At 43.1% G+C, this 27,220-nt stretch overlaps 1 pseudogene; it reads right to left on the reverse strand.

Annotated features, from left to right (window-relative positions):
- Positions 1-20,404: 20,404 nt before the first annotated feature.
- LOC127186158 (GTPase IMAP family member 8-like) overlaps positions 20,405-27,220 on the reverse strand; it is an 11,488-nt pseudogene continuing 4,672 nt past the window's right edge.

A 27,220-nucleotide genomic window follows, 5' to 3' on the forward strand; every position in this document is an offset into this window, starting at 1 on the left:
AGGAAGACGCAGCTGGATCTCTATGTGTGTAAGGCCTGCTCTACGGAGCATGTTCCAGGACAGGCAAGGGTACACCGAAAAACTCTGTCTAAGACAGAAAAAGAAAGAAACAAAAATTGAAAGAAAAGAAACAATAAGAAATTGGAATCACTCATTCCTCTGATTTGACAAGTAAAGTTTAATAGGTCTTTAAATATCACACCGAAGCCAAAATATGTTCACTTATCACATATTAGTCAAAAAAGAAAGAAAGAAAAAAAAAACCCAGGATTGCTAAAACAACCCCTGAATAACAAAAGAATCTATGGAGATATTGCCACCTCAGATTTTAGGCATACCTCAGTGTACAGTAATAACAGAAGACAACAAACAGGAAGCAAAACAGAGCTCTGAGGCACAGGCAAGTGCAGGTTCATCCTAAAGGATGCTGTGCCTTCTGGGCACCTAATCGGACCTCTGCAGCCCTCCTCCACCCAAAGGTAAGGTTATTACACATGCAAATCTGTCTGTTGTGCAGTGGGGGAGGACTTAGAAATCTGAATTCTACTTGTCTTTGCTCTGAATGACCAGGGTACCTAAGAGTAACATTCTGAGGTAAGAAAATTGAATTATTGAGATCATCTGAGTTGCCTCTCAACTCTGAAGAAGGTGCCTTGGGGACACAGAACTTTCTATGAAATGTCTCAGGCTACACTCTGAGTCCTTCACCACAACCACATACTGTTGGTGCACACTGCAATGTGCTGTTCATCTTCCTGGCCCCCACTACTCCCACCAGCTCCTCTCTTCCTATGTAGCTGCAGGCACAGTACCTTCACTCCCATGGACACCCCATGCTCTCCACCTTTCACAGCTCCCTCCCTCTAGGTCTCTTGCAGGCCAGACTGACCTTCTTGTGCAGGAACTGATGAAGTTTCAAGGTGTCTTCAAGGGACTTGTTTGATGTTGTGCTTTGCTTAACTATGAAGCAAAACTGCATTCTGTAAAGCCTGTCAGGAAGTTCTATAGGCGGAGCCAATGAAGAAGCTGTTTGTCTTTAAAGAAACAGAAGTATTGCCCTCTTATTTAGGGGAGGCTTCAGATTTGTTGATTTGAAGCTTTTTCTCTGTATGTCTGCTATAATTCTAAAAAATTATAAAACTTTTAAAAATGTTTTGTATTACTTTTTTCTTTTTGACATTATAGCCTCATGTAGCCCAGGTGAGTCTTAAACTCACTATGTGTTGAGGATGATCTTAATTCAAAGCTGAGAACCTAGGAGTTACTCAGTCCTTGAAGCTGATACCTCAATGTTGAGGCCTGGTTCTTTTGGCACGAGCATAGCCATTTTTCTTTCAGGCCCACTAGCAACATCATCTCAACTTGTTGCTGACACAAAAGAATCTCTGTACAAGGTCAGGTTGACCATAAACTATATTTATGTTCAGCATAGTCTGTGGCCTTTTTGTTCCTAGAAATTCCCCAGCCATAAGCACAGCAGCCCCTAACCGTAATCTTCACTTGGGACCAATCAAATTAAAGATCAACTAGAACTGCTCACCTAGTTAACAAAAATAACCTGAGTCAAAACTGCCCAGCCTCTGCCCACCTGTATAAGCTTCTTGTCTATTTTGCCTTCACAAACAGATTCCGGGAAACATTTAGAATCACAGTCAGGCTCCCGAGTCCTCCTGTGGCCCTCATTGCAATCAGAATGGGGAAGGCCTTCAATACACCACCCATAGCTAACTGATACTGGAGTCTGAGTGCTCTGGGTGGCAGTTCTTGTACTACAGCAGTCAAAACTTGGAGGAGTTTCAAGATTGCTGGTTCCCAAGACAAATGAGGGTCAGTAGAGACCTGCTCATTTCCCAGTTTTAAATACTAATAAAATATAAAAACATGCACCAACCAACAGGTAAAATATAGAGAAATTTATTATGTGAACATGGGGAGAAAGGGAAGTGAAGGGAAACACACACACACACACACACACACACACACACACACACACACACACACACACACACACACACACACACAGAGAGAGAGAGAGAGAGGTAGGTGGGTTTGTCCTTTTGTATACTTATATACTCCTGGGCAGGGGGACGCCCAATGGCAGATAGTCAATGAGGTCACCAGTTGTTAGGCAAACTGGGGCAGTATGTTAGCATTCCTCTCTTTTCCTGTAATTAAAAACAAAATGAGGACATTGTATAGTTTTTGTGTAAGTATATGTTGTAGGTTCATTGGAAGCATCTTTTGGGTTCCATATAAGGGGGAAAAGAGAAAGAGGGAAAAAAGCAAGAGCAACAAAATTTCCAGATTATATGGTGAAGAGGAAAGAAAAATTCTGTCCTGAAAAGTTTAGGGGAGAGGTCAGGGTATGCCAGCCATGTCCTGCAGCAGATAGGGACAGAGGAGTGCATGGAGAACCTGGAGCTGCTTGTTCTGGCTTGGAAGCACAACATTTCAGCCTTTTGTAAATGGATAAGGGAATGAAAAAAAAAAACTATGTGTTTGACTGCTTCTGCTAACAGCAGAGTGTCAGCAGGGGCTTAAAAGGCTGAAATGTTGGCCAGTTCCAGGAAGAGCAGGCTGTTGTATTTGCTGTCCAGAGCTGAGAACATCTGTGGCTGGTAGGGGCAGTGGAGGGCCAGCTAGGAGGAGCAATGCAGGTTCAGCTGGCACAGCCTCTGAGGTTGTACTGAAGTTCCTGTAAACAGCTGCTTTCACAATGTCGTGGATGTAGGAAGTCTGGCAGGATTCTGGAGGATATATGTGGGCAGAAGACAAAGTAAGTAGGTTAGGGAGAAAATTCCTTTTAGGTGTATATTTGAAACCCTTGGGAGAGCAAACAGCAAAGGCTTACACATGGGAACTTCCTCCCGTGTTTATTTTAGTGTATATTTGAAACTTTTTGGAGAGCAAAGAAGAGGAAAGAATTGAACATAGGGAGCTTCCTTCCAGTTTACCTGATTGCTAACAGTGTTTTAAAAAGGTCTTGTTTTGCATCTGTCCAAGTTTGGTTGCAGAGGTGTGTAAGCTTAGCATAGGGATTTCAGATTTTCCAGAAGGCATTCCAGAGGGGCCTGGAAAGTGGTCAGTGGACTATTTCTAATGGGGAGGTGAAGTCAGTAACAGGACAGCTGGTGACAGGAGGATCAGCATTTATTTATTTGTCTAGGAATTAGTTAAGACATGTTAGAAATAGTAACATATTGGACCAGGTAAAAATATAAGCTTGGAAACATAGGTACAGCTAATTCTGTAATCAATTGTGCCATTGCAGATCAAGTGGCAAAAGTCTGAAAAGACAGAAACTATATTTGGAGTTTAGTAAGGATTTGAACAGGGATGGGAAGCTTTAGTAAAGATGGCAAGCATATCGAAAACAAACATGGTGGCTAGTCACGTGATTGCCCTCAGCTAAGATGGCAATAAAACAATAGCTCCACCCAGTATATCCCCAAACCAACATGGCAACTTGTTATGTGTTGAGTAGCCTGTAGCAGGAAGATTGGAAATCTTAGTGGCTGCACAGTGCTTTAGCACCTGGGGGAAGCGATCCTGCCTCCTTGCGGACCCTGTCCTGGCTCCCAGCTCCCTGTTGTCTGGACACCGACAGCCAGCACAACTGTGCCTGCGTGGGAGGGGGTGATAGGCATGCTGTGACCAGCATGGCAGAAGGGTCTCTTTCATGAGGTGAGAGAGACCTGGACCTCAAGTATGTAGATGGCTGTGGATCCCAAAATGCTACCCAAAAATTCCCAGCACCCAAGGCTGGAGTGGAGATGTGGGTGGGGCAAGGAGGGATGTTTGGCAGAGCAAGGCCCCCCCCCAGAGCCACTCTCACTCTGGTGTCCAGTCCTAGAAAGCAGCAGGGCTGCACTGTGGCCATGCTGCAGAGCAAGAGGGTAGCCCAGCATATGTTAATTCATTGCAAGTCCAGCAGGCCTGCTCTAGGGAAGAGGAGGGAACGGAATGCTTGGCAATTTGGAATCTATAAAGCTAGGCTAGTCAGCAGGACATATGCAAAAGGAGAAAGTCTGTACTATGTGGGTGATTTTTTAAACTTTAATTTTAAAATTACCTATCTTAGAATCACATTCTGATGGCAAGGCTAGTCCTCTCCTGTGGCAGCTGTAAGGTGACTATGTTTCAAAGTAACCAACTGTGCCCCTGACCTCCTCCAAGGCAGCAACGGTGGCTGTGGTGGTAGTTCTGGAGTGAGAAAAAGGTATAAGAAAGTAAAGTTTGAAACAGAAGGCAAATTGTTGTGGGCAGTAGTTGCATAGAAAGGATCCCAGGGTTAGGTAATTCTAGAAGATCCTTCTCAGTACAGGGTTCACAATTTTTAAATACCAATAAAATAGAAACTATGAAAACTGCACCACACAACAGATATGATATGGAGAATTTTATTATACGAGCATTAAGAGAGAAGGAAGTGGGGGAAACCACTCCACTGGGGGGGGGGAGAGACAGAGACAGAGACAGAGACAGAGACTCAGAGAGAGACACACACACAGAGAAAGAGACAGACAGAGATGAAGAGAGACAGAGAGACAGACAGATGGAGAGAGAGACAGAGAAACAGACAGAGAGACAGAGAGAGACAGAGAGAGACAGAGAGGCACAGAGAGAGAGGTGGGTTCTTCCTTTTATATCCTCCTGGTCAGAGGGATGCCAAGTAGCAGGTAGGCAATGACATCATAGGATGCTAGGCAGATTGGGGCAGTATCCTAACACAGACACTTCTCTCAGAGAGCACAACAGGAAGGGAACAGCTTCCTACCCAAATCAGGCCTGGGCCTATTAAACTCCATAGAGACTAAGGCCAAGTTATATTAGAGTCAGTTAAGCTTCTGTTTCCTGCCAGAGAACTAGCTTCTCAGAAATCGTGTGACCTGCAGTCGGCTAATCTAACTGATGTGCTTGGAAAGCCCCTGCCTCCCCTGCAGCACTTCCTCCCACATGCTCTATTGTTTCAACTGGTGCATCTTTACCCTTTGCCTTTCTTCAGTCATCTGCAAATACAAATTAGGTGAGTTCCTCTCTTGTTTTGTCCTCTTCTCCCCTCTGACCTGAGCTATCCAAGCTAGCCCTGGTACTCCAGTAAATGAGCTATCCTCTGAAGAATCTCGGGGCTGTTCATACCTGCTGAGGATGTTCATACCTGCCCAGGATATTCATACCTGCCATACTCACCTTCAGCCTGAGATCCTGCCTCCCAGCTCCTCTGCACCCAGAGGCTGCTGCTACCCAAAGGCCAACTGCACTCAGGAGACCCACATCTGGCTCATGAACAGGTGCACAGAAGAGGGTCAGTCCCTCCGAAGGACATTGGCGTTTGCCCTGCCATCCAGACCTGAGACTCGGCTGGTTCTTCTTTCCTCCTTTACTTTTGACTTGAGCCACAAGGAACCAACTATGGTGAAGGGGCTTCTGACATCTTCTGGCTGTAACTACTCCATGGCATTGACTGAGAATCCTTAGTCCTTTGGTGAATACTAACAGCCATTCAGGAATCAGCAAAAATCACCTCTATAAATCTCTCTGAAAGAACCTTCCCTGCCCCCATTCTTCCAGCACCACAAGAAGGCCATCAAGGCTGGCGGATCTAGACTTTGGTGGGCCTGCACAAACTGTTGCACCAACCAAGGTCAATGCATGCAATAAACCTAGACCCCCGTTCAGATCTAGCCAATGGACTGCTGATTCTCCAAGGTTGTGGGGAGAGTGAGGACTGCCTCTGACATGAACTCTGGTGCCCTCAATAATATCACTTCCCTTGGTGGGGCAGGCCAGAGGCATACAGAGGAAGCAGACGCAGGCTATCCAGTTGAGACCTGATAGACTGTGGTCATATGGTGGGGGAGGAGGTCTCTTTTTGTCAGAGGTCCAGGGGAGGACAATAGGGAAAAAAGAAAAAAATGAAGAAGGGTGGGGATGAGAAGGTACAAGTAAGGGGATAACACTCAGGGTATAATCTGAGTAAATTATAATAAATTGAAAATTTTTTTTAAAAAGAACACAATAATGCAAGGACCAGTTAAAGGCCTTTAGAACCACCAGTTTTCTTAAATGTGCGGGCAGGATTGTGCCCAGTCTTGATGGAATCTTCTGAAATTCCTGCAGTCCTAGAAGCATTCTCCCCTTTGATTGAACAATTGTCTCCATCCTTTTCTGTCATGGGAAACTCTACTTCTCACCAGGAGTGCCAAATTCGAGGCCTTCAGGTCCTCCTCAAGCTGTAAGACGTTAAACTTCTCCAAAGGAAGCAATTATCTTCTGTGAGGAGGTTCTTCAATTAGCCCCTTGGATGATCTCCAACATCCCCTGTGACACTGAGGTCTGGACCTGGGTGGCTTACCTTACCTGAAATTGAGAAACCCAAGAAGGGACACTACCACCCTTCCCTGTACTTTTTGGCCATCTGACAATACATGGGTTCTCCTCAGAAGAAAATTAAGATCAGAATCTCTTAAAATGAACAATGACTCTGATGAGGAGAGCCCCAAAGACTACCCTCTGGCAAATCTTGCTGCCCTTGAAAGAGCCATTGCATACATTAGACAGACAGTGGCACCTGACATCCCACACCCCATCCTCTTACTCCTCACTATCATCTTATACCCAGCTTGCCTCGTCCTTTAATAACAATCATAAAATTTTTGAAAGCGCCACACTTTCTGGCCCCTCACAAATGACCATGCAACAGTTGTGTGAGTGTTGACATAATGTTCTCATGGAGTGTGTACAGTTTACCCTTCTTCATTCAAATGGTGATTTCCCCACCACACTACTGGTTTCTATGCAGACATTGCATTATGGTGTTTATTCTAAGTATCTCCTGTTTCAAGCTTCTGTGAACATGTCACAATTTGTTCTCTGTGTTGTCAATAAAACGCAACTAGCCAATGTTGAACAGTGACAGAGAATAGGGTGGGACAACCTCATGACTGAGGAGAGGAGAAGAAGCAAGAAGGACAGAAGGGATACACATGGGGAGGACTGGGAAGCATCAGGAGGAATGAGTCAGACCTAGAATAGTATAAAGTGGGTGATCAGAATGTAATATAAATAAATTAATAAAATATATTTTTTCCTTTTTATTAATTTATTCTTGTTACATCTCAATATTTATCCCATCCCTTGTATTCTCCCATTCCTCCCTCCCTCCCATTTTCCCATTATTACCCTCCCCTATGACTGTGCCTGAGGGGGATTACCTCCCCCTGTATATGCTCATAGGGTATCAAGTCTCTTCTCAGTAACCTGCTGTCCTTCCTCTGAGTGCCACCAGGCCTCCCCCTCCAGGGGACATGGTCAAATGTGAGGCACCATAGTACATGAGAAAGTCATATCCCACTCTCCACTCAACTGTGGAGAATGTTCTGACCATTGGCTAGATCTGGGTAGGGGTTTAAGGTTTACCGCCTGTATTGTCTTTGGCTGGTGCCTTAGTTTGAGTGGGACCCCTGGGCCCAAATCACCTATCATAGTGTTCTACTTGTAGGTTTCTAGGACCCTCTGGTTGTTCTACTTTGCTATTCTCCCATGCTTCTCTCATTTAGAGTCCCAGTAGGATGTCCTCCCCTCTGTCCCAGTTTCCTGGTAAGTGAAGGCATTTGTGGGACATGCCCCTTGGGCTAGGGCAGATATAAGTGAGTATATACCATTTGAGTATTTCTGCTTCTGGGTTAACTCACTCATTATGATCATTTCTAGCTCAATCCATTTATCCACACATTTCGGGAATTCCTTCTTTTTAATAGCGGAGTAGTATTCCATGGTGTATATGTACCACAGTTTCTTTATCCATTCTTCTACTGAGGGACACTTAGGCTGTTTCCATGTTCCAGCTATTATGAATAAGGCTGCTATGAACATGGTTGAGCAAATTTTCTTGTTGTGTGCTGGAGCATCTTCTGGGTATATTCCAAGGAGTGGAATAGCTGCGTCTTGAGGAAGCCCTATTCCCAGTTTTCTGAGATAGCACCAGATAGATTTCCAAAGTGGCTGTACTAGTTTGCATTCCCACCAGCAATGAAGGAGTGTTCCTCTCTCCCCACATCCTCGCCAGCATGTGGTGTTGCTTGAATTTTTTATCTTAGCCATTCTGATGGGTGTAAGATGGAATCTCAGAGTTGTTTTGATTTGCATTTCCCTGATGACTAAGGAGGTTGAGCATTTCTTTAAGTGTTTCTCAGCCATTTGATATTCCTCTGTTGAGAATTCTCTGTTTAGTTCCAAGCCCCATTTCTCAATTGGGTTATTTGGTTTGGTGGTGTTTAATTTCTTAAGTTCTTTATATATTTTGGATATTAGACCTTTGTCAGATGTAGGGTTGGTGAAGATCTTTTCCCAGTCTGTAGGCTGTCGCTTTGTTCTCTTGACAGTATCTCCAGCCTTACAGAAGCTTCTCAGCCTCATGAGGTCCCATTTATTAATGGTTGACATTAAGGCCTGGGCCATTGGTGTTCTGGTCAGGAAGTTGTCTCCTGTGTCAATATGTTCCAGGCTCTTCCCCACTTTTTCTTCTAAGTGACTTAGTTTCTCTGGTTTTATGTTGAGGTCTTTAATCCACTTAGATTTGAGTTATGTGCAAGGTGACAAATATGGGTCCAGTTGCATTTTTTACACATAGACATCCAGTTAGACCAGCACCATTTGTTGAAATTGCTATCCTTTTTCCATTGAGTGGATTTGACTTCTTTGTCAAAAATCAAGTGACCATATGTGTGTGGATTCATATCTGGGTCTTCGATTCGATTCCACTGATCAACCTGCCTGTTGCTGTGCCAGTACCAAGCTGTTTTAATTACTATTGCTTTATAGTACAGTTTGAGATAAGGTATGGAGATTCCTCCGGAGCACCTTTTATTGAACAAGATTGTTTTAGCTATTCTGGGTTTTTTGTTTTTCTATATGAAGTTCAGAATTGAACTTTCAATGTCTTTTAAAAATTGTGTAGGTATTTTGATAGGGATTGCATTGAATCTGTGGATTGCTTTTGGCAAAATGGCCATTTTCACTATGTTAATTCTCCTGATCCATGAGCAAGGAAGATCATTCCATCTTCTCAGGTCATCTTCAATCTCTTTCTTCGGAGTTTCGAAATTTTTTTCAAACAAGTCCTTCACTTGCTTAGTTAGAGTAACTCCTAGATATTTTATATTGCTTGTGGCTAATGTGAAGGGTGTGGCTTTCCTAATTTCTTCCTCTGCAAGCTTGTCATTTGTGTATAGGAAGGCTACAGACTTTTTTGAGTTAATTTTGTATCCAGCCAATTTGCTGAAGGTGTTTATCAGCTGTAGGAGTTCTCTGGTGGAATTTTGAGGGTCACTTATGTACACTATCATATCATCTGCAAATAGGGATAATTTTGACTTCCTCCTTTCCCATTTGGATACCCTTAATCTCCTTTTGTTGTCTTATTGCTCTGGCTAGAACTTTGAGTACTATATGAAGAGATATGGAAAGAGTGGGCAGCCTTGCCTTGTTCCCGATTTTAGAGGAATTTCCTTGAGTATCTCACCATTTACTTTGATTTTGGCTTTTGACTTGCTGTATATAGTCTTTATTATGTTGAGGAAAGTGCCTTGTATCCCCGATCTCTCTAAAACTTTAAACATGAATGGGTGTTGGATTTTATCAAATGCTTTCTCTGCATCTAAAGAGATGATCGTGTGGTTTTTTATTTTCAGTTTTTATATGGTGGATTACATTGAGGGATTTCCATATATTAAACCATCCTGCATGCCGGGTATAAAGCCTACTTGGTTATGATGAATGATATCTTTGATGTGTTCTTGTATTCGTTTTGCAAGTATTTTATTTAGTATTTTTGCATCAATGTTCATAAGAGAAATTGGTCTGAAATTCTCTTTCTTTGTTGAGTCTTTGTGAGGTTTAGGTATCAATGAGACTATGGCCTCATAGAATGAATTTGGTAATTTTCCATCGATTTCTATCTTTTGGAGTAGCTTGAAGAGTATCGGTATTAGCTCGCCCTTGAAGGTCTGGTAGAATTCTGCACTGAAACCATCTGGCCCTGGGCTTTTTTTGGTTGGGAGACTATAGATGATTGTTTCTATTTCTGTAGGGGAAATGGGAATATTAGCTTGTTATCTGTTCTTCACTCAACTTGGCAAGTGAAATTGATCAAGAAATCATCCATTTCCCTTAGATTTTCAAATTTTGTGGCGTATATGCCTTCAAAGTAGGATCTTATGATTCTTTGTATTTCTTCAGTGTCTGTTGTTATGTCTCCCTTTTCATTTCTGATTTTGTTGATTTCAAGACTGTCTCTCTGCCTTTTAGTTAGTTTGGCTAACGGTCTGTCTATCTTGTTAATTTCTCAAAGAACCAGCTCCTGGTTTGTTGATTCTTTGGACTGTTTTCTTAGTTTCTAATTTGTTAATTTCAGCCTGGGTTTGATTATTTCCAGATGTCTACTCCTCTTGGGTGTTTCTGCTTCTTTTTTTTTCTAGGGCTTCCAGTTGTGTCGTTAAGATGCTTATGTGCGATGTTTCCAATTTCTTTTTAAAGGCACTTAGTTCTATGAATTTTCCTCTTAGCACTGCTTTCAATGTATCCCACAAATTTGGGTATGTTGTTCCTTCAGTTTCATTGAATTTCAGAAACTCCTTGATTTCTTTCTTTATTTCTTCCCTGACCCAGGTGTCATTTAGCAGAGAGTTGTTTAGTTTCCGTGTACGTGTAGGCTTTTGTTATTTCTGTTGTTGTTGAATTGCAGCCTAAGAGCATGGTGATCTGCTAGGATACAAAGTATTATTTCAATCCTCTTGTATCTATTGAGGCTTGCTTTGTGACCTACAATGTGATCAATTTTGGAGAAAGTTCCATGGGGTGCAGAGAAGAAGGTATATTCTTTCTTGTTTGGGTGAAAGGTTCTATAGATATCTGTTAGATCCATTTGACCCATGGCATTGGTTAATGTTATTTCTCGGCTTAGTTTCTGTTTCAATGACTTATCCTTCAGTGAGAGTGGGGTGTTGAAGTCTCCCACGATTATTGTGTGGGGATCGATGTGTGGTTTAAGCTTTTTTATCAGATCTTTTACAAATGTGGGTGCCCTTGTATTGGGAGCATAGATGTTCAGAATTGTGATGTCATCTTGGTTGACTTTACCTTTGATGAGTATGAAGTGTCGTTCCTCATCCCTTTTGATTAATTTTGGTTGAAAGTCTATTTTGTTTGATACTTAAATGGCTACACCTGCTTGCTTCTTGTGACTACTTGCTTGAAATATTTTTTCCAACCTTTTACCCTGAGGTAATACCTATCATTATGGGTGAGATGTGTTTCTTGAATGCAGAAGAATGTTGGATCTTGTTTACGCACTCATTCAGTTAGTCTGTGTCTTTTATTGGAGAATTGAGACCATTGATGTTGAGAGATATTAATGACCAGTGACTGTTAAGAGTCTTAATTTTGATGTTTCTTTCCAGTAGAGCATTGGTGTAATTGTGTTTTTGCCATGGGATAGTTATCTATTTCCTTTCCTGAGTAGTTTTGGTTGTAGCTTGACCCTTTGGGATGGAGTTTTCCTTCTAGTACCTTCTGTAAAGCTGGATTTGTGGATAGGTACTGTTTGAATTTGTTTTGTCATGGAATATTTTGTTTTCTCCATCAATGGTTATTGATAGTTTTGCTGGGTAAAGTAGTCTGGCCTGGCATCTGTAGTCTCTTGGGGTTTTGCAGAATCTCTGTCCAGGCCCTTCTGGCTTTCATGGTCTCTGCTGAGAAGTTGGATGTAATTCTGATAGGTTTGCTATTAAATGTTATTTGGCCCTTTTCCCTTGCAGCTTTTAATATTTTTTCTTTGTTCTGTATGTTTTGTGTTTTGATTACTATGTGATGGGCAGTTTTTCTTTTCTAGTCAATTCTATTTGGTGTTCTGTAGGCCTCTTGTATGTTTATAGGCATCTCTTTCTTTAGATTGGGGAATTTTTTTTTCTATGATTTTGTTGAGAATAGTTTCTGGGCCTTGGAGTCTGATATCTTCTCTTTCTTCAATGCCTATTATCCTCAGATTTCTTCTTTTCATGGTGTCCTTAATTTCTTGGATGTTTTGTGTCAGGAGTTTTCCAGATTTGGCATTTTCTTTAATGGTTGCTTCAAGATCTGTGAGTGTATCTTCTAGACCTGAGATTCGTTCTTCCATCTCTTGGATTCTGTTAGAAAAGCTCACCTCTGTGTTGCTCGCCTTCTTCGCTGAGGTCTCACGTTCTCGTTTTTCTTCTGTCTGTATGTTTATCATTGAATCCATTTTCATTTTCAGATCTTGAACTGATTTTTTGATTTCTTTCATCTGATTTTTTGTATATTCCTGAGTTTCTTCCATTGCCTCTTTATAGGTCTTCAGAGCTTGAACCGTTTTATTTATTTCTTTCATCTGTTTGTTTGCATTTTCCTGCAATTTTTCCAGTTCCACTCTATGTGCTTCTTTTATGTCTCTCACCTGTTTGTCTGCATCTTCCTGCATTTGATTACAAATTTTATTTGTTTCCTCCATTATCATCCTCATTACTAAGGATTTGAGGTCATTTTCTTGTATTTCCGTTGTATTTGAGTTCTCTGGGTTGTTTTCTTTGGGATAGCTGGAAACTGGAGACGCCATGTTGTTTTGGGGTTTTTTGCGTATGCTTTTTCATTGTCCTTTAGACATCTGACGTCTTTGTTTTTGTTGGGTAGCTTCCAGAGTTGGATGGAGGGAGTCTGATGATATATCCACTTGTTTTCTCATGATTTCCCTAGGCTGGGAGCTCTAATGCTTCACTGGTGTGGATGTTAGGAGGTTAGACCTGTTGTTTTGGACTCTCACAGCCAGTGATCTTCAGCTCCCCTGTGCTGTGGGTCCTGCAATCGTTCTCGATCTCTGAATGAGCGTTGGGTCAGGCCAAGGTATCCACAGCCTTCTGTGTCCCCTGCCAAGTCCAGCCTGGAACACTGGGCAGAACTCAGCTAGATTCTCAGGGCCTGAACTGTCTGCCGAGCTCAGCTACGGATTCTGGGCCCAAAATGCACGCAGGGTCCAGCCAGAATTTTTCGGCTTGGACTATGCACCAAGCTCAGCTAGGGGCTTTTGGCCCAAAGTGTGTGCTGTGGTCAGTTATTGACTCAGGGCCCGAACTGTCCGCCATGCTCAGCCAGTAATTCTGGATTCAAACTGCACACTGTGCCCAACCCGAGTCTTAGAGCCGGTGGAACTGAGCGCTCAGCCCAGCCTGCGTCACAGCAGGAGAACCGTGGCTGCACTGAGCTAGCACCTCCAGTGGAACTGAGCACTCCGCCTAGCCTGTGTCACAGCAGGGGAGCTGCTGCTGAGCTGAGCTGGTGCCTAGGTTGGAACTGAGTACTTGGCCCAGCCTGTGTCACAACAGGGGAGCTGTGGCTGTGCTGATCTAGTGCCTCGGGCAGAATTGCTTGCTGAGCTGAGCCAGCGTCTCCACAGCACTGCACACTGAGCTGAACCCGGGACTCTGGGGCCCAAGGCACCATGAGACCCAAATCTTGCCCAGAGTCCCCTCTCCCGCAGCAACTCCCACTGGCCACCACACCAATTGCTTCCACTGGAAGGCTCTGAGCTGCAAATCTCAGCCACCACCACTGCTAACGCTGGTGCTGCTGCTGCTGCTGATGCCTCTGCCACTGCTGCTCCGATCTGAGAAAATCTGTGCTCCTCCCATGTGCAGGGGCATGCAGGTCCTCCACACCCTGGTCCCTCCAAACCGTGGAGCACTCCCGCTGCCGTGGTGTGGGGACCTCGGTGTTCCTGGCTCAGAAATCTGTGCAATTCCCTGAATCGTTCACTGGAGCCTCCAAACATGGTCCACACTGCTCGCCGCCATCTCGGATCTCCCTCAGTTTCTTCTTAACCTGGTTATCACACTAATAATTGAGATTCTACTATATTATTTAAATTAGCTTCACAGCATAAGAACTGAGCAGCTACAGTTACACTATTCTTAACCTTTGAGCTACTTTTGTTTCCTTCCAGCCTACATCTCAGAAATGCTTGTACTTGTAACTTACATGATCCAGCTCCTTCTGATGTCTCTTGGACCTCTCCGGTGGCTGAATCCTCTACTTCTTCTTCTAACTCCTCCTCCCCTGGCTAGCAGGATGTCCAGTCCTACTCTCTCCTCTGCCTAGTCATTGGCTGTAAACTGTTTTATTGGCATAGCAGGAGGCAATTAGGGAGCAGTGTTTATACAACATTGAAACAGGAGATTCTCAGAACAAGAATTGCAACCAGATATGGGGGATATAGAAATCAACATTTGATTTACACACTAGCCTTATGCCTACACATAATGTCTATTTGTCCACTATTCATTATTTTCAATGTTTTGTCTGTATTGTATGTATGAACTACATACAATTTGATGTGTTTGTTAAGTCTTGCCCTTTCCATTCATGCCTTTCATAAGCAGATATCATTGCCATTTATCTGCCAGTTAGTTGTTTTTCATGTTGGTGACCATATAGCTACATCATTGCACATGTATCATGAATTGGAGAAGGTATAGATTTTCCTCTTACTTTCCTGGTTGTTTATCTCATAGCAACTAGTGCTGCATTGATTTTATGGTTCCTTCCTGAGTATTAACCATTCCATCCCCTGGTCTATAGGCTGCCACTTTCCATTAGTTTTGGCTCCATTAGTGGTTGCCAAACCATCAGTAAACCATGGGTTGACCAAATATGGTGACTATTCCATTGGTTCCACAGGTTCAATAGGTGCCTTTTTTGATGGAGTGGTGAGCAGTTCAGGGAATGAGATTATAGTCAACTGAGCTATTTCCTCAGTGCAGGAATGCACAGAAACCTATGCTACCCCATCCTGGTCATGAAGGAACTCAGATAGGTATAGTTCCTCTGTAATACATTTCCTTCTATAGCTAAGACTGGGAGGGAGTCTACCTTTGAACATATCCAATCTATTATTGTAAGGATGCCCTTATGACCATAGGGTGGTTGGCAATGACTGAGTATAATGTTCTCCATGCCTTGTAAAATACTCAGATTTATTTCTCAAAAAAAGAATATTTGATATCCATTTATGCAAAGTGTTTGCAATATCAGCCAACAGGCAGATGTTGGTGGACTCCTTTTGGCTTTACAAAGAGTTCTCAGACACCCATTCACCAATAAATATTACATCCATAATTAGGGTTTCATCTGGTTCAATACTGGTCAGGTTTGCATGCAAGGAGATGAATTTACTGACAGTCACAAAGGCCGCTATTTGTTCCTGTCACCACTGGGAAAAAATTTTTTTGGTTTTTGAGACAAGGTTCCTCTGTAATCTTGGCTGTCCTGGACTCACTTTGTAGATCAGGCTGGCCTCAAACTCACAGTGATCTGCCTGCCTCTGCTTCCTGAGTGCTGGGATTAAACTGGCTTTCTGGTAACCCTATAGAGGGATTTTATAATAATGTAATGGCACCCATCTATAATCTTACCACTCAGGAAGAGGTGAGGATCAGTTTGAAGGCTCCTATACTCTGGTCCCCACAATAATGACACAGGATGGGAGATCCAGGACTAGAGTGAACTTCATGCATAGGTCCCCAGTGTTAGGAGGATAGGGGATTAGCTGGGCATTCTGTGTTTGGGGCCATGAAGATGACCCAGTTGGTAAAGGCACAAACTGCCAAACCTAACGAGCTGATTTTAACCACCGAGTCCACATAATAGAGGGGGATCCTAAAAGTTGACCTTTACCCTCTTTAGGGCATGGTGGCATCCTCCACCCCAAAGTAAATAAAATATTATCCAAAGGGGAGGTATTCTGATTCCCAGGACAAACTTGCCAAGGTAGCAGAGATGATGGAGGCATGCCTGCAGAGACCCCTGAGTATCTGGCTGCTAGCTTAGCTGGGGGAGGGGTGGAAAAGCCATAAGACATCTCTGAAATTAGGTGTGGTGGTTCTATTAGGGTCCTCCATGCTGCTCTATTCCTGCCCTACTGGAATCATCCCCACCTTTGCCGAGATCAGTCCTACCTAGCAGATTGCAAACCTACTTTGACCCATCCATTGATGATCATCTAGTATCCATTTTGCATCTCAGGACTCTGTTTTCCTCCCTCATCTCACTAGAATCAACTGTCTCTCTCAGCAAAACCTACCAGCCTCCCAGGGCTTCACTTTACTGAAATAGTCTACCCTCTGTTCTTTCATCTTCTCTGCTGACCTCAGACTTCATCTACCCTGTCAGGGAGTTGTTTTCTCTCCAGAAGAGTGAAAAGAGGGAGGCTATGTGCTCCCATCCTCTTGACACCGCTCCCCCCCAAGGACTACATAAGACTGTTTGGTGTGTGGCAATTTTGCTCAGACTTGTTTCTGTTCAACTTAGCCCTTTCATTTGTGAGAAACTCAAGCCACTAACGCCATCTGTGAAGAGAATGTAGTTGAAAAATAATAAACAGGAACTGTGGGGGAAATGTGTTGTGCTGATAACAGCTATGGTTTTTACATCCTACATTTATAGAATACATCCTGTGACTATTGTCAGAAGAGGTGGAAAGACAGGCAAGAATGGAGGCCACCAGAATGCCTTATGCATGTCAGCCTGCCTCTTGTGGGATGTGAGACCTGAGGCACACTCTTGCTTGCCTTGGTCTTATGGAGAGAGCAGTGAGGTAGTGGGAGACACTAGGCTAATGGTGTTAGGACGAAGGTGTGTTGATGGGATGGAAACAGGATTCTTCCCTGAAAGTGGTGACAATTGCATTTGAAGTAGCAGAAGAGGAGTCATAAACAAGTGGCCTTGAGTTTCTTCTAGATTTTTTTTCAACTTGTAGGTCTCAGCCTTTAGAAAAAACACATTTGCGATGGTCTTAGAAACCCCCAACCACAAATTTCTTTTCATTGATACTTCATAACTGGAATTTTGTTACTGGTTGTTACTGGGTTATGTCTCAGTTCCTAAGACCACAGGAATCATGTGTCTTTTGGATGGTTGAGAACTGTTCTTCTAGATTCTTCTGGCTTGTAGGTTCATAGGTCATGCCCGCACTGGACCTACTCTTTTTTAAGGATTTAACCAATTTTTAAAGTCCTCTGTATGAAAGTTAGAGTGTTCAGGATGAGTTTCTCAGGGAAGGAAGAGAGAGAGAAGTGACCAAAAGGAACTCTGGGAGGAAGGAGAAGGAATCCCAATGTGACGGAAATACATGTGCCTGGTGTATCAGCGCAGCAGACACTGATGCACCATCTACCCCTCGAAGCCTTTACTCAGGAGAGATCTGGACTGTATGGAAACTCTGAAGCACAGCACATGAATCCATCTCATCCAAGTATTTCAGCATCAGCACTTATGGCATTGAGAATCAGGTGAGGCTTTGCTATAGAGGACCATTCAGTACATTGTCCAATGTCTTCTATGAGCTGACAGTACTCCTGAAGTCTCCCTTGTATAAGTCAGGAGCATTACAAGAAAAAAGTCCCCAGGAAAGATGATGTTTCCTGCAGGGCAAAAACCTGCTCCCCTTTGAAAACCACTGCATTACAGTGATGACATTATCTTGAAGAGGTATAATGGACAATAGATGGTCAGCATTCTGATGCTTGGGAGAGTAGGAGAGCAACTCAGACTGCCAGCTCAAAGGGGAACCCTTACTAAAGATGGGTGCTGCCTACTAAGAGGCAGCAGACACCAAAACAGTGACCTGTGTGTGGCACTGTGTCCCCAGCAGGAAGAATACCTTGAAAAAGAAAAGGCACCAAAAGAATCACATTGTCAATTACCCAGTGTACATCGTGCTTCTGGTCCCCGAGCTCTGCAGGCTAGATTTTCCAGCTGTAGCAAAAGTGTTTGTGATGATTAATGTTGATTGTCAGTGTGACATGGTCTAGAATCATCTAGCGACAAACCTCTCGGCATAACAGTGAGAGTGTCTAGATTGGGTTGTGGTGAGAAGACTCGCCTTAACCACGGGCCTCAACATTTCATGGGCTGGGGCTTCAGATTGAATAAAAAAAGGAAAGTGATCTGACACCAGTGTTCATCATTCTTTGCTTCCTCATCATGTTCGAGATGTGACCACTTGCCTCTTAGTCCTGCCACAATGCCTGCTCTCATAATAATGGACTGTACTTTCAAACTATGAGCCAGAATAAGTTCTTCCTTCCCCGCCCCTTCTCCCTTCATGCCCCAATTTATTGCTAGCATGTGTTTGATCACAGCAGAGAGAGGAAGAACTAATATAGTCCCGTTGAATGGTGAGCTATGGCTGCCACCTGGACACTGCAGCTTCCTTGTCATCACACACAAGGAGGCATGAAGAGCAACCTCATCCTAGTGGGGTCACTGGACAGTGAGAGGATGTCATTCAGTTGTGGTACAACAGGTACAGAGGAATATATGTGGCTTTTCATCCCAGAACCAACTGACCCTGGCAATGGCCAAGGGTAGCCTCCTCACCCTAGGAGAATTATGGCCACCAGGGACTCATTTTAATTCTTCAAGGGTGGTGATTTTTGTCACACCAACAGGAAGTAGCAAGATGAACAAAGGTGAAAGGGGATGAGTGGAACTGAGATTCAGGAGCTGGGGAGGAGGGTACCTAGAGCCGACTGTAGTCAGAGAGAAGTGGAATGCAGCACCAAAGACTACAGCTCTGTCTGGGAATCTTTTCTCTTCAGTTTCCCCCAGGAAAAGTTGAATCCTGAGAGATGGGATTACTAGACACATGTGGGAAGTGAATGTACATGGAGCATTTCAACTACCAGTGGCAGCCTTGAAGACATACAGCTAGATGGGAGCCACCAAAGGCAATGCTTTCAGGACCCACCTCATCTTTTGACATGAAGCCCTGCTCTTCCCAGGAAGTTTCTAGTTTAAAACTGAGCACAGTACAGACCCTAATATGTCTCCAGTGCAGGACTCATGACTGACTAGTCTGCCCATCAGAGTTCCTTGCAGAGCTGTTAAGGGCTTTTTCAGCTCCCTACCCCTCTATGTTCCCTTCAAGAGAATAGGGTACCATATCCTAGCTTCCCCTGCCTTACTCTACTCATTCCTAATCTATTCCTTATAGGCATACTCCCCTTGTAACCCTCTAACTTGCCTGTCTCTTCTCATGTGCTTCTTAGAGCAACTGACACAGTAGTATGGCCACCCGACTCAGAGATAGATCTAAAGAAAATCCTGTAGTGTATGTTGGACCCTGCAATAAGAATACAGCACATTGCTTATCCTGCTCAACATGTCCAGGTCCTAGTGTCACCTGCTCAGCCCAAGGTAGCTAGCAATGATGTGTTACTGTCCTCAAACAAAAGGGAATCTTGAGGAAGAGGCACAGCTACTATCTGGACCTGAATCCTTCTGTTCCTGATGCTAAGACTCTTCCCACTCATTTATCCTTGGTAGTAAGATGTCTAGAGCAGACAGTCCCAGAGCTGCCAAGTGTCACTCATTTAAAAGACTCTCAGGAACAAGAGATGTGAAAAGCTCACATTGGTTAAAGGACATAACCATTTCAGTGGCCTCTTTATGAACTTACGCTCATTCCCTAAATCACAAAAAATGCCGTCAGAAGGAAAGTGTAAACCCAGTAAATCTTTATTATCTGATTCAACTCAGTATATTTACACATACATTTTCTAGAAGTTACTGTGTTAAGAAGTATTTAGTAGTTGCATCACTTCTTGGTCTCTCAGCTAACATAAACTATAACATAAAAATATATTCATTTCCAGGCTTTATTTTCTTACAAGCACGTTAATCTTGAAGATTAGTCTTGATCTATATGTTATCTATCTTACCATCAAGGTACATGTGAAAGTAGCTGATATTTGAAATGTCTTACCCTTAATAGACCCTGAAGAAGATTTCATATTGTTTATCTCACCTCAGGAAGCTTCCAGTAAGTCTTCTCAGACATGCACAGAACATCATGAAATAAATTTCACATACCATGGGCAACAGAGATAGAATTAATTTGAAATGTTGGTGCTCACATCCACTCTTTGCCATGCCCAAGAACATACTGAGCATGCCTCTTTGTGTGTGTGTGTGTGTGTGTGTGTGTGTGTGTGTGTGTGTGTGTGTGTCTGAATACCCTGGCTCTCAGGCTACTATCTTATTAGGATCAACACTGACCTAGCCTTGGTCACAGTGTCAGTCCAGACTCTATCCAACCTACATTGGTGATATGGATTTGACCCTTAATATCCTGGTATTGAAAACATTTCCCATATTTTCTGCCTCTTCTTTTTGTCCTCTAATTCCCTACTGCTTGGCTTACCTTTGCAATTTATTTACCCGAATGCCTACATCCAACATGAAATGCACTTATCCCTCAGCTTTCAATGTCATGAACTTTCTTTGACATCCACTAGTACTGCCACCCCTTATCCCTCCCACCTCTGTTTGATGGCATCTCTAAATGGTCCTCATGCCTTTTCACTGCTCACTGGTGCCCATCATTTCAATGCCCTAGAAATTTGTTGGTTAGGGTTGTTTTTAGTTGACAGCCCAAAGTCATCCATGAACACGAATGCTCATCATAGTTTTCCCTGAGATCATTGGCTATTTTCAACAGATCTTTCACTTGGGTCTCCCGCTCTTGACCAGTTTCTTTGTTATTAAAGCACAAACTCGCCCCTTGCACTTGTTAAGTATTCTTCTAAGGGCTTTGTTATTTGTGTGGTTAGTATATTCATGAAGGGTCCCATCCCCTAGATCTTCCTTCCGTGTAAACAGAACAATCATATGTCTTTCAATTTTTCCCTCAAAAATGGCCTCCAGTTGCTGCACTGCTGCTTCATCTTCCTGGGTGAACCTTCCCAACTGGAGCACCAGGACAAAAATCTTCATGCCTTCTTCACAGAGAGACAAACAGCTGTTGACCTCCCCCTTTAATCTGGAAGGATCCATTTGAATACCAGGCAACTGGGAAAATGATGGAGTGTCTACAACCACGATATCCTGCAGTCAACTGTCGTCCTGTCGCTCTGGCTTCTACTGGTGACTGGCTGAGCGCTGAGCTGAGAGCGGAAGGCATGTTTCCCCAGGATAGTGTTCCCAGTTGCACTCTTTCCAGTTCCACTCCTTCCCAAAGGATGATGTTTAAGAGTTCTGTTGCAGAGGAAATTGGGAAAGACTCATGACTGTGCAATAATGCAGAACTCATCTTTCCAAGTTGTTCAGAGCACTAATTTCATCATTAAGATCACAAGACATCACTGAGCAGGCCCACCCCACACATGAGACTGGCTTCCCAGTTCATGTGACCTATGAACTCAACAGAGAGACTTGGACAATGCTCTGCCCAGTGCTCATCTATGGAAATAGCATAGCTCCTATCTCTGAATCTACTCTGCTTTTTTCTCCAGGACCTCTTCTTAATCCCTGGTACCTATAAGCACAATGGCTTATCTTTACCCCTATCTTTTCTGAGTCTAATCTACTCATTTCATTTCTACCTTTTCTTCTACTGTGACTAAGTCCCCCTATGGCCAACTTCTGATAACTATAATGTCTTTGAAGTATTTGAAAAATCTACTCTTTATAATTGGATTTTCAGGAAAAACATTACATACTCTATGAATGGGTTACTAGCTGTGTTGGTTGCCTCATACCAAAGTTCACTATAAGCATGATGAGCCTCGCTGCATCTTTCCCTAATGAGCCAAAGGAATTTCCTGGTTAAAATACACAATAGCACTGTTCTTTGTGGGTTTGGTGATGGAAAAGAAGGCTCCCTATAAATGGTGTTTGCAGGTGCATAGATATGATTATATTTACTCTTTTGGGTATTCCTGATGCCTTTATGACACTTAACTATGTCTCTTCCCAGTGGCCTTCTAGCATGAATTCCTCGTCAAGTCCCTGATGTCTGCCTCAAACCAAAGAGAAGAAAATCCATCTTGTTCTACATTTCAGGAACAACTGGTGGGCTACTTGTGCTGAACCAAGTCTCATAGTTTTGTTTAAAGGCTGAAACAGATAAATGATGTGAACCAATATATGCATGTACAAGTGCACATGCGCACACGCACACAGGTGCACTTATACACCAGCACTCATGTCATACGTCACAATGCCTACTTCTGTACTTAGAAAGACTCAGTTATCAAACCTCTCTGAGATCTGATCCAACCTTCCTGCAATTTGAAGTCTTGGTTCCATCAAGAGGTATGCTCAGCAGCAGTCCTATTTCTTTCCTTAAAGTTGCCAGTCTACTCCCTGGGGTGCCTCCCCTATCTTCCCAGCATCTAACCCTACCTATTCTTTAAAACCTGTTTCAAATTGAGTTTCTCCATATGCTCTCCTCTTCTCATTTCCCTTTCACTTCTCTAGGTGGTTCCCCAGAACCTGGCCCTCCTTGGGGACTGTGGAAGGGCAATAAACAGTGACACCCTTTAGGGTACTGATCTTCCTGCGTGAGAACATCTGACTCAGAATAGAAAAGATGAGTAGAAATGAGAAAGATATCAGATGAGGTCAATAAAGCAGGAAGCCTGAGATAGTGGGCAGTCCTTTCTCAAGATGCAGGAGCTGGGATCACCTCATCAAGTGCCACATGGTAGCCATCTACCACAAGAATTCAGGCTCTCCGGCCTTATCCTGCCTTTGCTCCTAACTCTCTTGCTCTATTTGCTTCTTTTACTTTCTTAGTGCATGTGTGCTTAAATGCACATGTATGGCAGGTATGCATATGTATGTATGGTATTCATGTAGAGGCCAGAGGACAACCTCAGCTGTCATTCCTCAGCTGCAGTCTAAGTTGGTTTTGGGGACAGAGTCTTTCATTAGCCTAAAAACTTGCTAAATAGGTAAGGATGTCTGGCAAACAAGTCCCAGAGATCCACCTGTCTCCAGCACCAGAGTGCAGCAACCACCAAAAAGTGCTTAGCTTTTGAAATGGGATCTAGTGATCAAACCCAGGTCTTGATGTTTATAAGGTAAACTAGTCATCTTCCAAATCCTACTTACACTTCCTTATAGTTTCCCATCTCCAAAGCAATGAAGAATAAACAACCCAGAGAAAGGTCTGGGTAAACAGACATGAAAGGCAAACTGTCCTCACTGAGCTGAACGCAGAGTCCCATCAACAGCAGACTGGGAAATCAAGAAGACTAGGAAAGGCTTCCATGCAGGAGAGGTGGGATAGGGTAACGGAGGAATTAAAAACTGGCTTTGAGAGTGTACATTAAAAACTCAACTTAGAACAATTTGAAGGCGAGATCATAGTATGCAGCTGCTGGTTGGTTTAGAGACAGGGACTCATATGACTCAGGCTGCACTTGAACTCACTGTTCAGTCAAGAACTTGAACTTTTGGTCCTTCTGACTCTACTTCCCAAGGGTTGGGGCTACAGACATACACCACCATGCCTAGTTGTTCACACACTGAGGATCAACCCTAGTGTATACTGGGTAAGCACTGCACTTAGCTACAGACCTAGCCTGGATCTTTTTTCACCCTCTCCACATCCTTCAGGAAGCAATAAGTATAGATCATGATTTATATCACAAGCACTGAATACAAAACCGTTTTCTATGCCCAGCCATACCTCTTTCTCGTAAGATGCAAGGCTTGTTTTCTTTGGCCTGCACCATCCTCTCTACTTGGTCCAGGAGTTTGTACACCTGGCTCTGCCCCTCTTCCACAGATGCCTGGTAGTTGAAAGCTGTGTATCTATCTTCAAATTCCGGATCAAATTTTTGAGAGCATGGTTTTTCTCTATGAATGTATCTAGATCCTGATCCTCAAGATCTTCTTTCTGTTAAAGAGAATAATTGTGAACTTTGTGAATTTTTCTCCAAAATACGTTTGATGATATCAAACACATCATCATCACTCTTTATGGAAGAGCCCAGTGGTGTCACCAGCAAGAAGGCATGGGGACCTGGAAAGATGTGTGTCTTCGCAACAGACTCATAAAACTTCCAAGAATAGATGTCTGGAGAATCAATGATCAGAACTTTCTTCCCATTCCAGATCCTGCTGGAGGAGGTAAAGGTCTGGGTGACCTGCTGCTGCTCACTGTATTGAGTCTTAAACACCCGCTTCCCCAGGATTCTGTTTCCTGCTGCACTTTTCCCAGCACCACGCTTCCCCATAAGGAGGACCCTCAGCTCTGGCATCTCTACATCCTGATCCGGTCCTGTGATCGGAGACTGCCTCTTCTTTGGACCTGTGAGACAAGAAAGATTAAAAATAGATTAGTGTCTCCTCATGCAGTTGAGTACAGATGTGAACAGTTCTAGAAGACTGCATCCCTTTCTAATCTCAGGTGGAACCCAGCTATCCATGTAGAAACCATGGGAAGGAGCAATGAACTAGGAGAGATATGGGAAGCCAGGATTTTCCAGGAGAATGACTATGTTGAATTGAGATTCCTTTGGGTCTTATCCTTCAAAGGTAAGTATTATAGCATGAGGTCATTTAAGGCAAGGGCTGTGACAATCTCACTATAATATGCCCTTTACTCTTTTTTAATATGCCCTTTACTCTCACATAATAAAATACTCAGTTGTTGGTTTGGATTTTTAAACATGTATGAAACTCAAAATCATGTTGAGTGGAAGAAACCACATACAAACCTTACATTCTGTATGACCTAATTATCTTAAGTTCAGAATAGGACGAATTAATCTACTTTCATAAGAGTCTGAGGAGTGGTTGTCTCTGGGAGGATGCTGTAAGAATTGTTGTTCCTCACAGAGGAGAAATATTATTTTTGTATATTTTCTAGTTAACAAAATAAGTGTATTTACTGTTGCATTATTTACAATCGAATAATTAGCCTAGAACCCCCGATAGGTAAATGAAGAAAATGTGATATGAGGTCCAGGAGATGGCTCTGTTGCTAAAGGACTTGCCTTGTAATCATGAGGATTCTAGTTCAATGCCCAGAACCCACGACAAAACTGAAAATCCAAGCATGGTGGGATGCAAATGTCATCCCAGCACAGCAGTGCAGAGACAGGTGGATCCATCCCAGCACAGCAGGTGCTGAGACAGGTGGATCCCTAGGGTACTTTGGCCAGATAGTCTAATCTACAGGTTCCAGGCCAGAAAGAGATCCTGTCTCAATCAAAACGTTGTTTGTGCCTAAGGTGGTACACAAGGTTGTCTTCTGGCTTGAACATTTGCACATATACACAAACACGTTCACGCTTATCTGCACACATCCATGCACACATATACAAATGAGAACACTCACTCACAAATGTGATGTATATACACACATATATATACACATATATAGTAAGGTTAGTATATAATATACGTATATACATTACAGTCTAATTTGGCTGTAAAGAAGAATAAAATTATGTTTGGGTAGAAATGATGATGATGATGATGATGATGATAATAATAATAATAATAATAATAATAATAATAATAATAATAATAATGTTTTGCTATGTCCCTTTGGACATATTGTTTCCTTCTGACTTTCAGAGCACACAAGGGTAAAAAGATGACACTTGGACAGGCTCTGGTAACTTAACAGGAACAAATTAGCTAAGGAGGGTCATGGGAAAGGAAAACTTGAGTTTGGCTTGAATCCTACTCCTCCATACTTTCTCTTGCCTTCACACCCTGCGCATAGGACAGTAGCAGCACTTCCAGACCATGACCATATGCAACATGTCTGATGCAAACTGAGTCAACAGTTTCAAATGTCCCTCTACTGACTGCAAGGATGGCAGAGGCATCTCTCTCTGACCGTACCACCCCGAGGACAAAACACTCTAAACTTTCTTGGCCCTACAATTACTCCTGCTACTTACTAAACCCAGCCCAAAGTGAGCCTGATTTCCTCAGAGCAGCCAAAAGCAAGCCATGCCCCACTGAGAGTCCCCTCCTGCCATGGTCTAAGGTGCCTTCACTGATTTTGCTTACTCACATGCATGTCCTGAGGGTTTATACTAAAAGGCATGGGCTGAATTTTACTCCCAAGGCCTGTAAACTCAGTACACTGATAACACACCTTCATTCCATGGTTCTTATGAAAGAATTGCTTTCCATGTCCACTAGTGTGCCTGCCATGATACTACAAAGTATACACTGACTTATGTATAAGTTTACATACTTTGAGGACTAAAGTACATGTACGGTGTTTCCTAGCACACAATGTCACCTTCCATTACTATTATTATTGTTTAGCATACCTGCCTCTAGGTTCCTTAGCAACCTCTGACATCATCACAGCCTGCCACCAGCTGTGTGTTAGGGGCCCGGGATATAAAAGGACAAACCCATCTCATATCTCTCTCTCTCTCTCCTCTCTCTCTCTCTCTCTCTCTCTCTCTTTCTCTGTCTCTCTCTGTCCCCTACCCTGGGAAGTTCCTCCCATCATCTCTCTCTCTCTTCTCCCTTTGTACTATAAATATTATACCATATTTGTTGTGTGGTGCATACTTAATATTTAATAATTATCACTAAACTTTATAAATTACTTGTTGTGTTCTTCAAGAGGAAAGGACCTTGTTGGTGAGATTCACTGGGAGATTTCCAGTTCTTACACAGAGCTGACCCAGAATAAGCCAAAATGCATCTGTGACTTCATATGCCTGTGCGTCCTCACTTCAGGCTTCTATTTACCATTGTGCAGTGATCTGTGTTGCTGTGTAGGACACACAACTAATTGGAAGACAATACAAAGATGCTATAAGCTGGTGCCATCCATGAGGAGTGTTTCTTGGTCCCCATCAGGAATTCTAGACTCATGACGAGGAAAAAGAAATTGAGTTAGGGAGAAAGCCTTGGAAAGCAAGGATGGCTCTATAGAACCACAGAGGAGGCCAGGGACACCCGCAGTGTCCAGCACCTTGACTGCCACTGCTGCACTGACTCACACGTGTCAGGAGCCCTCTGGAACAGGTATGGATACCCACATAGAACAGGTCTCCATGTTCCTGATTTGATAGATTTCTACTTTACTTTAGGCTGGGCGATGCATTAGAAGAACATAGATATGAGTCTAAATGTTTAGATGATCAACTTACCACACCAGATGGTCTCCTTCTTCATATGCCGCTCTATTCCCACAACCCTAGAAAATAAAGGGAATAACAAATGGAGATACAGCTGGAGACAGAATAGCTGCTGATTAGGAAGTGGTCACAGGAAGGTCACTGTCCTCCATTTCCTCTGTACACCTGTCCAACATTCAGTCTCACTGATGCTGTTGGACAGTTCCCAGAGATGGAGGCATTCCAACACCCCATTATTCCCT

Source organism: Acomys russatus, unplaced genomic scaffold (assembly GCF_903995435.1).
Source record: "Acomys russatus unplaced genomic scaffold, mAcoRus1.1, whole genome shotgun sequence".
In the NCBI taxonomy this organism is placed as follows: Eukaryota; Metazoa; Chordata; class Mammalia; order Rodentia; family Muridae; genus Acomys; species Acomys russatus.